Source organism: Pteronotus mesoamericanus, unplaced genomic scaffold, assembly GCF_021234165.1.
Source record: "Pteronotus mesoamericanus isolate MK-2021 breed Mesoamerican mustached bat unplaced genomic scaffold, CSHL_Meso_final contig_75, whole genome shotgun sequence".
NCBI lineage: Eukaryota > Metazoa > Chordata > Mammalia > Chiroptera > Mormoopidae > Pteronotus > Pteronotus mesoamericanus.
In genome coordinates this window covers 7,193,391-7,203,725 of record NW_026555249.1, presented here as the reverse complement: position 1 = coordinate 7,203,725, position 10,335 = coordinate 7,193,391, and the positions used below count along the sequence as shown (strand labels likewise).

Below are 10,335 nucleotides of genomic sequence, written 5' to 3'. Positions count from 1 at the left end.
TAAGTAAGGAGAGGGTCCTCATCATAGCCTCACTACTCCAAGCCTGGGTTCTAATTCTGCCTTGCGCTGCTTTTCAATGAACAGAGTCCTAGCAGCAGATCGGGACACACCACACGGCTTCTTACCTTGCCCCTCTAAATAGAACCACCACATGAACTGAAACCATTTCTTCTGGCAAGAGTGGCTTCTGCAGGTGAGAAATAAGTGCCCCTGTGATGCCATGGGCCAGGCCAAGGTTTCATCCTTCACCACCTGTCTTCCTTCCCAAGGGATCTGTCTAGTGGAAGGAGAGCTTATAGCTCCTTACATTATCTGAAATCTTCTCTTTCCTGAGTTTGTAAAATTGGACTTTCAGACTTGGAATTATGTTTTTTTAAAGAGAAAAATGTACAAGGTTTTATATTGATCTTAGATTTTGACTTATAAGGCCAATGTTTATGCAAGCACCATTAAAATACCAAACTCAAAAGTTTAGTTAATAAACTGATTTTAAGGAAAAAAAAAAAAAAAGCTTGCACCGAGGCTCTGTAAAAAGAAAGGGACATAAGGCAACAGTGACAGAAATAGAACCGCCTGTGTGGTCTACACATCCTTAAATTTAATTGACCTCCATGGCTGGCCCCTTTCCAGTCCTGAGCCAGAGACTCAAACAGGAATTACCAGGAGATATTCACAATTCAAAATTAGCTTCCTCTGGCATATTCGGGCGACCTGGCTATGAGTAAGCGCATGTGAGGCTACGGTCAAGAGAGCTGACTTTGAGAATTTTCACCCTTTGCTGACTTCTGCCAGTTTTCCCAGGGTGCCGTCTGCAGGATCTGGAGGGAACAGGGTGTTTCAGTGGGTCTCATACTGGTCAGCAGAGACTGTGGAGGAGTAGAAATAATGTTCCCTTTACCCTTCATAGGGAGTGCCTGGCTGAGAGCACACTTCCTCCAGGGCCCCTGGTAAATGAATAATCTTGTCTGGGTTAAAAGTTCTCCACTGTGGCCTGTGCAATTCCAGAATATTTTTGGTACGATTAACCTATTATTCAGTCTTAAAATTTTGCTCACCTGAGGCATCACATTGGACCCAGTCTGGTTTCTAAGTAGAACCCAGTCCCACACAGACTGGTTTCTAAGTCGGATCCAATGTAATAGCCACATCGCTAGCATTCGAGAGGGACTTCCCCACTGGCTGCAGGTGCAGAGAGAAACAGTGGCGGGCGGAAGGGGTTGCACAGGTACCTCTGCCTGGTTGCTCGTGGAGTCTCTTAAGTTCCCTCTTCTGATGCTAGAACTGTGGAAAGACAGACGGAGACCTATTTAAAAGTTTAAGAGTTTATTTGAACAAAAGTCAATTTGAATCAGATAGCATCCAATCGAGCAGATAGAAAGGAACTCTGAGGGGCTGTACAAAAGGAAAGACTTATAAGCAGAAGAGAGTGCGGATATGAAAGTTACATGAGGCAAGAAAGCAGGTTGGTTATTGCAAATTTACTTTAGGGGATGTCAAGTGTCTATCAGGTAGGCAACCTTAACCAGTGTTGATTAGTCGAATTCTGATTGACTGGTTTAAGATTCCATTTCTGGAAGAGACGAAACTAAACTAATTAAGTCTTAGTTTGGTGATATGAGGCTTAGCAGAAGAGACTTTATTGGGCCCATAGTCTTGTTTTTAACAGATATAACCTGAACCACATGCCTGCATCCTACAGTGGACTGGTTTCTGCTTTTATCCAAAGGAAAAAGGTGGGCGTAGCTCTTTTCTGCTGTGGAACCAACTACCACAAACTTAGTGGCCTAAGTCAATACTCACAGTTCTGTAGGTCAGAAGCCTTAGAATCTCTGCTTAGGGTTTTAAAGACTCAAACCAAGGTATGAGACTGATTTCCCATCTAGAGCTTGGGGTCCTCTTCCAAACTGACATGATTGTGGAAAAAATCCAGTTCGTTGTGGCTGTAATGCTGAGGTCTTCGTTTCCTTGCTGGCTGGCAGCTAGTGACTGCTATGAGGCTGTAGGTTACCTGCACCTTCACGGCCAGCAATGGAGAGCATCTCTCGCATTGAATACCTCTCAGTGGTTTAAATGTCTCTGGCGCTCTCGGTCTCTGATCTCTAGACCCAGATTTAATGGGTTGCTGTGATTAGGTCTGGCTCACCTGGATAACCTCCCTATTTTAACGTTGATTGACTTGGGAATTCAATTACATCTGGAATCAGTGTTGGAATGACTGGGAGCTCACAGCATTAGTGTCTGAGTAACCGGGAGAAGGCGTGTGCGCAGAAGGGGCTAGGAATCCCAGAGGCCATTTTCGAAGTCTGCCTTCCACAGTGGGATGACCCCCAGTGTAGAAAGGTGTATGGGAGACTCCAATGGCAGAAAACAAAACCTTTACACAAGTCTACCACAGGAGGAAAGAGGCTAAGAGAAGAGACAGTGAAATTAAAAGGTAAGCATCTGAGATTGAAGTTATAAATTCCACTAAGAAATTAAGTAGAGATGAACAAAAGGCATACAAAGCCGTGCTCAAAAGCTGGACTGAGGTTAGATGCAGAAAATATCAACAGAGGTTCTTGGTGTTATTAGTGAATTTCTTAAGCAATTAATGCCTGCAATGAGTATAAAAAAGATGAAGCTGGAGAAATTGAATGGAGATGCTTAGCACAGGGATGGGAAGGCAAGCAGAGCCTTGGTCAGGGAGGCAAAGGATCATGGGAAAAGCATCACCGCAGGGTAAGGAGCTGAAGGTCTAAATTCTCTTTCATTGTTTATAAGGTGAAACTTTGCAGTGGATAATGCCCAACTCTTAGCACTGCAGCATCTGTGGTTCTATGTTGTGGTCAAGGTGTCCTGCTGAACTGGCAGTTTAGGGCCAGCTTCTAGAGACGCCTAGGCTGACAGAGAAAGGTCACTCTGAGAGCTTTCTAAGTCTTCCCTCTCTTTTGTCTCCAGTTCTCAAAGGGGCTCACTGAATTTGGAAGACTTTCTCATGACGAACTGTGTGACTTTGGGCAAATTGCTCAATTTCCCTGGTTTTCCCCTTGAGTAAAATGAGGAGTTGGGCCTCACTTCTAAAGTGCCTTTAGACACCAGCATTCTACAGATCTAAGACTCCGACAACCTCCTATATCAATCTACCCTCCTTCCTATTGAAGATGGAGAATCTAATTTATGCCACCTTCAGTTCATTCTTTCATTCAAGAAGCATGTATCCAGCACTATTATTCTGCTATCACACAGGACTTGCATGGTCTCCTATCCTTGATGAAGTCACAGTCCAGTACAGAAATAGGACAAAACCTGTATTGACATATTGTGATAAGTGCTATAATAGAGGCTGTTACTAAATCCCATGGAAGGATGGAAGGAGGAGGTACCTGTTGTGTTGTGGATAGTGCTGGGTGGGTGGGTCATATTAGCAGCAGATCACCTAGGAAAAAAGGCAGGCTGTCTCCAATCCTTTTTGTGTATGAGCCTGGTCCTGAATATTAATGAGTTTTCTCGTGTGTCTTACTATATACCCATAAAGCAAATACCGTTGAAGACCTTCAAGATGGCAGAGAGGGAGTTGTCTGTAAAGATGAGCAAGATATTGGCCTTACCCTCCCAGACAGTGATGAAGAAAAGCAGCCATGAAAGTAATTGAGGTTGTGGGAGGTGGTAGTGTTTCCACAACATGCTGTGGGGGAGTTGAGGGTGAACTGATTTTGTTCCTGAGAGATATGGGAAAGTGTCCTTTCTGGCGTGGTAGAAGGGATGCTGGTTTTGGAGTTGGAGGGACCAGCTCAAAGCGGTGGGCTCCTGTGAACAGCGGAAGCAACGCTTCCCTGGCGATAACGCAGGTAGAGCTCGAGTATCTGTGAGACACCAAAGAAGATGGTTCTTTCTCCCTTCCTCCAGTTACTGATCTTCAGTCTCAGTTTACACAGCCCAAGGTGTGAATTGTATTAGGTTTCCCCTGGGCAGAGTGCAGACGAAGTCATAAGTACGGAGTGCTGGCACTGCCCGAGCATTGCCGTGGTTCTGCGAGGAGGAGGTTCGCGTTGGGATCCTAAGGCTTTCCCAGCAGGCTTTTCAAGCAAGATCCTGGCAGTCACCGGGCGCTGTGGCTCGTTGGCAGAAGGGTGCCGACCACGGCAGTTGCTGGAACGGGGCCTGAAGTTGTGGGAACAGTGGCGCAAGCCCTCGGAGGAAAGGGAAATGGAGCAAAGGGGAAGGGGGCAGTGCCAGCTGACCCCGCTGCAATCTGACCAGCTCCAGAGCCAGCAGGGGAGGGTACGCAGGCAGCCTGGAGTCTGGGACAGGGGTGGCTTCTTGTGGGGTGCAGGCCACCTAGCACCGTGGAGAATGTGACAAGGCATGATCATCCCTCTTCTACCTCTGTTCCTCCTGGTTATATTCCAACGGGAAAAGCTGCGTTGAAAGGTTCTTTTGGGAGGAAAAAAAAGTAGGGCAAAGGAAAGATAAACCATGCAGGGGTTGCCAGGACAGTAGCGAACGGGACAGCTGCGGCGACTGCCTTGGCCTGTGCAGCGAGGGAGAAACGCCTGGACAAGCGCTGCATTTTGTCCCTACCCAGACTTTACAAACAAGATCCAGTGTGACCTTCCCAGCCACCCCTTCTTCCTGCTACAGCCGAAGTCCACCCAGTCATTGAGAACAAGGATTCACTTGGTGTAGGGTGCTTTGAAAACAACATAGTGCTGCCCTGGCTGGTGTGGCTCAGTGGCCTGAGTACCGGACTGTGACAGAAAGGGTTGCCGGTTCAATTCCCAGGCAGGGCACATCCCTGGATTGCAGGCCAGTTCACCGGTTCTTTCTCCCTTTCTAGAGTAAGCAAAATATTTTTTAAAAAAGGAAACAACACAGACACGAGAGAGGGCTCAGAGAGAGGGAACGTGTGGAATGATATCCTGGGGTACTTTCACAGGGCTCCAGAACGGAGGAGGAAATCTGCCGGTCAGCGAGGCAGTGCATGTTACCTCCGCGTCTATGGAATGCCTGCTCTATGCTTGAAGCCGAAATCCGGAGTATTTTTTGAATAGAATAGTATTCGCAGCATTTACAGTGTGTTACCCTGAAGTGTGTTTATTATGCATGCTTTCCACACAGCAGATTTCTGTCCCCGTGTGCTCCCTCCAGGGCAGCGTTGGTGCCTGGTGCGACCGCTGGGTGCGGCGCTAGGGTCCGTGCCAGCCGGGGCGCAGCGCAGTTAGATGCGAAAAACATGGACTCTGGAGCCGCAGCCTCTGGTTGTGTCCCAGCTCTGCCACTTGGACAAAAACTTAACTTTCCTGGAACTTAGTTTCCTCATTTGTAAAATGGGATAAGAGTAGCGTCAGCTGCAGGGTTGTTAGAGGATTAGACAGGTTTATGTGGAGCGCTGAGGAGACTGCCTGGCACAGGGCAAGAGCTCTGAAGTGTTGACATTATTATTACGCATCTGGTTCTTAGATGGTATTCAATAAATGTTAAGTGTTGTCAGGAAAATCATCGTATCAAATACTTCTTGAACACCCATTCTGTACTTATTTATGGTGTTGGATCAAAAACATCTTTTCTGCCCAGGAACTTACTTTCTGAAGTGGATACACTGATTTGGACACAAACAAAGAGTTGAAGAAAAAAATGGGAATAAGTCATAAAAAACCAACACATCAAAAATAAAAGATCTGGGCACAAGAAGCCAAAATTTGTGTTGACTCTCATAACAGAGTAATCTTATTTCTTACTGGTAGGGTTTTGAAATTGGTTGATAGGTCAATGTGTAGCTGTTCAATGGTCATCTGCCTCCCTGGAAGGGAGTCTGTATTAGATATCACAGAGATCATCACCGTTAGCCTGGTGAATAGTGTGCTATCATAATATTTTATTAATTATTGTAATAAATGACATTTAATGTTATAATAAATATATTTATAGCAATATTTTATTTCTATAATAAGATATTAAGAAATATACCAGCTATTTTGTCACGTAGTCATCCCAAGAATCCTGCGATGCAAAAATATTAGTATTCCCATTTGACAGATGAGAAAACTAAGATTTAGGTTGAAATTACCCAAGTCCACATAGTTAATGAAAGGTAGAGCTGGCATTTAAGCCTACAACTATTTGAATCAAAACCTATATTCTTTTCGTGTTTTTCAATTTTAAAGCAGTTACTATTTATTCACCGACCAGATTACAAAAATGACAGTGGTCGATACCTTGTTTCATCCTTCTAATAAGCCTCTTGAGCTGGTCCTCCCTGTTACCAGCATCTCCACCTTCTACAAAATAGGTGCTCTTTTTCTTCATTCCACCTCACGCAGAGATAATTTGAAGGGCCACAGGAAGTTGTTTGCTTCTCTGAAGCATTTACCAACAGAATAGATCTCACGAATCAGATCCTCCATGTAGATGATGCTGTGTTTACCAAGAGACTGAGCAATCAATGCGTTATCTGTCAGGGCGATTTGTTTTTTGTCGATTTTGCTGTAACCACGCTTGTAGGTCCATTCATTTACTGACTTCAGGTTTGGGTAGCCCCATGCAATATATGATTCCACAATCGTCAGCATGTTAATCAAAGCCTTGTTGAGCTTAATGAAGGTGTCATTGAAGATCTGGCGAAGGCGAAGAAGCTGCAGCACCTTTTGGACTTTTGGGCTCACACCACTGATACTCTGATCCTGATGACAAATGTCAGTGTGGGTTCCGCAGGTACATAGAAGTTGCCAGCTTTTCTTGTCATTCTAGCCATTCGAGTCTCAGTTCTGTACATCTGCCTATATTCCTTGTGAGTGTGAGAGTGCTTAGCTTTTTCATAGATAAGCTGTCTCCTTGCCTTTTGAAGCATCTTTTGGGCAAACTTCTTTCTCAGGTGCTTGATCTTCAGCTCTGTGAAATTTCTGCGCTTTTTCTTAGGGTTTCTGCCACAGCAGGGACCTTCTCCTCTTCTGCACCCTCCACGGTTCCAGCCGGAAAAAGAGGAGAATCAAAACCTATATTCTTGATGACAAATTATCCAAAGCTAATAATAAGATGGTTAAAAAGATCTAGACAGAAATAGAGCTATGGACTGAAACTAAGAAGATTGGATAAAATGGAAAATTCAGAGGTAGATAGAAAATTCTGGGTGTACCTTAATAAAACCAGCTGTTTGAGTGTGAAATGGAGAAACTCTGGCTTAGTAACAGTTTACATGAAATATACTTACTTTTTTTAAATTTAAGTTTCATATGAGTCAACAAATATGTAACATGACTCCCCATCAAAGCTAATTCCTGTGGTTGCCGCAATGGAAGTATTATCTGCAGAAATACAACCTTAGAAGGACAGGAATTGGCCAAGTGAACACTAAGTGAGCATTCATGGCAGTGAAGGGTCTGGAAACTATGTTGGTTTCTAACAATTTCAACAATGAGGAATTGTTGGAAGAACCAAAGTATTTTTTTTTCTTTTTCCTAGAAAGCAGCAATAATTATAGTAATAATACCTAATTCTAATAAAACAGTTTGCTTGATCTATGTTTATATGTATTAACTCTTTTATTCCTTACAACACCCTCATGAGTAGATCTATCATTACTCCCATTTCACGGATGAGGGAAATTTGTTATGTAGCATAGATAACAAATAGAGTAGCCCTTTGCCTTGTGCTTTTAGCTTCTGCCATAGTCACATTGTAAGACACATGCACAGTGAACAGTTTTTACCTGAACATGAGGCTGAGTGTGAAAGAGGCCTAATGATAATGGATATTCCTTTTCCCAGCTGTTTCCGGGTGCAATGTAATTAACCTCTCATTTTCAAGAATAGCATGCAAAGGGCTAGCTATTAAAAGGAAATGCAGCCTCACTTGAGCAAACTCCTTTTTCTCTTTGACAAATGGATGCCTCTGCTAGCCACCTGGTCAACCAGCCAGTTGTGCCCAGGCATGTGCCAGAGAGAGTCACAAAGCCATGAGACTTCCATTAGTGGGAAACATAGAAAATTACAGGTTAGGTGTATGCAAAATATCTGTTGGATATAAGGACTGAACAGTCCTGAGACAGATTGATATACAGAAAATACTATGAAGTCTCTTGCTATAATGGTAATGCTACTTCAAAACGGTGCAGTAAGTACTTGCAGGATGGACAAGATCAAATGCAAAAGCTACAACTACAAAGTCAAACCAAAGACCTGAAAGATCATATTTAAGGAAAAATAATGTCCTGAACCTTCCTTTCTCAAGATAGTCGATTAAAATATAAAACTTGCACAAATGTTTGTTGACACCCAGGGTTTCAGTGGAATCACTAAACATATAAAAAGCAGAGACACACATCTGCTGAAGAAGCAACAGCAGCTACTTCAAAGTTAAGTTATTTTAAGAGGATTGTGGCCAAAGAAAACAATTTAACACATGCAGCTGTGGAAAGGTAAGGTTTACACATTATTCTTTGAAGTGTGACTTTTCATTTAGATCGAGTGTCTTTTCATCTAAATTAATTTCAGTCATTTTCAATTTCAAGATTTCTTATGCAGGTACAAAGCAACATTGAAGTGTTGGCTTCATTAGCAATAGAAGACTTTTGCAAACAGTTAAATAATTCCAGTTTATGTCAAGGTCATCAGATACTTCAAATAGAAAATCAGTCAAGTTAATTCCAGTTAATGATTAAATTCTTTTTCCATCTGAAAATTCATGAAATCAGAATAAAGCTTTCAGAAGTCATTGAACTTCTGTTGACATCATTGTAATACTGTGATAAATTCAGTTAAAAATTCAGCATTGAAGCCCTGGCTGGTGAGGCTTGGTGGATCGAGTGCTGGTGGGCAGACCGAGAGCTTGCTGGTTTGATCCTGGTCAGGGGACCTGTCTGGGTTGTGGGCCAGGTCCCGGGTTAGGGATGTGCGAAAGGCAACTGGTTGATGTTTCCCTTCCTCTGTTTCCCCTTCCTTTCCCTGCTTTCAAATAATAAATCAGTAAAATCTTTTGTAAAAATTCAACATTGAAGACAAAATTGTTGCTGTGGTGACATTATGAACATAAATTTTGGCAGAGCCTGGAACCATGGTAAAAACCATGTTCTAATCATGACTATGGGGCAGAAATATACTTAGAATTGATTCTGGTGCACATACAACTCCTAATTGCATCCAAACAAATTTTGCCAGTTACTAGAAGCTGATAGTGGTTAAATATTGCAAACATTTTTGTAAGTACATAGAGGAACTGAATGATAATTTTTGTGGGTATGTGTGATGACACTGGTGTTAAAAAACAAAAACTTTAGCTTGGCAGTATGTACTTTCTCTTGGTCATGCATCATCATTTGGATCTTATAAATGTTTGAGATTTTTGAAGAATTACATGGAAAATCAACTTAAATGTCAACCATGGGAAAGAAATCCTCTAAATTTTTATTGCATTTTAAAAAAGATAGTTGGAAATATTTAATCAAATTATTCAACAAAGGGAACAACCAGAATCGTTAGCTTTCAAAGTTTATGGCAAACTGCGATTATTAAAACCAAAAAGCTTATAAACAGGGAGGTATTGTTATTTGTCTATACAAAAGCAAAGGAAGAAGTGAACAAATTAGTTAATGAGAGCTCAAATGGTGAAATAGCTCAACATGTGGGAAAAAAATCTTTTGATAAAGATTTTATTTTTAATTTAATAAATTTATATTGCATTTTGGAATGGATTGAGATATAGAAGGCCTGTGATGTTATATAATCTAAACTTGATTAAACATTTAGAAGCCTCATAAAAAGGACAGCTTTTAAATTAAGTTTTTATCTTGTGAAAATAGTTGTTGAAGAAACTACTCTGGGGGGCAAAAGTACCTGTAACGATATTTGGGTTGAAAAATTTACAGATCTCAACTTAAAAATTAAAATTTGGAAATAGGCTCTGTGTAGCAGACTTTGCTCATAAACTACCAGCACCTTTAGAGGGAATGGCTCCTTGAATAAAAATACTATGGCCAAAAGAAAGGGGGTCAGTTGAAGCTGTCGTGAATTTCAAGTTTATCAGTCATAAAACTTGAACAATGAATAACATTACAGGTAATTTTATGAAAAAATTAAAAATAATAACTTCATGTTTTAAAAATTCTTCACAAAAAATACCAGTGACATGATATTATAGACAAAGATAAAAAACTTGATTCAATAATTAAATGTGTACCAAGAATAATTGTTTCACTTTTATTATTTTTAATGTTCAAATAATTAACATAAAACAGACTTAAAACTTTTGTCTTAAAATACTCAGATATATTATTTTAAATTTTTAGGAAAGAATTTTATTTTTGGAAATAACTTTTAATAAAATAATTTGCAAGTTCTCCAGTAAAATAACACTGATTTGTTG

General features: G+C 41.4%; 1 pseudogene; it reads right to left on the bottom strand.

Moving 5' to 3' along the window:
- Positions 1-768: 768 nt before the first annotated feature.
- LOC129079033 (60S ribosomal protein L7-like) lies at positions 769-6,954 on the bottom strand (annotated as a pseudogene).
- Between the last annotated feature and the right edge of the window lie 3,381 nt (positions 6,955-10,335).